Here is a 233-nt window from a genome sequence, read left to right as displayed (position 1 = left end):
TTCTCCGGGAGGCCCAGCCTCTGCCTCCCTCCTGGCGGCCTCCACAGCAGGTCTTCTTTTCCTGGCTGCACCCAGAGGCCCATATCCTACCTCCCCACAGCCTCTTTTGGCTGGGCTCCTGGCCACCTCCCAGCAGCCTTTCCTGTCGACACGCAGCTTCCTCAAGTAGGGCTTTCTGGGCCTTCCGTCTGCCTCCCGGTGGCCCTGACAGGCCCAGCTAGTGCCTGACAGTG

This window comes from Sapajus apella, unplaced genomic scaffold (assembly GCF_009761245.1).
Source record: "Sapajus apella isolate SASKATOON/1434 unplaced genomic scaffold, GSC_monkey_1.0 scaffold1033, whole genome shotgun sequence".
In the NCBI taxonomy this organism is placed as follows: Eukaryota; Metazoa; Chordata; class Mammalia; order Primates; family Cebidae; genus Sapajus; species Sapajus apella.
This window is presented reverse-complemented; position numbering follows the sequence as displayed.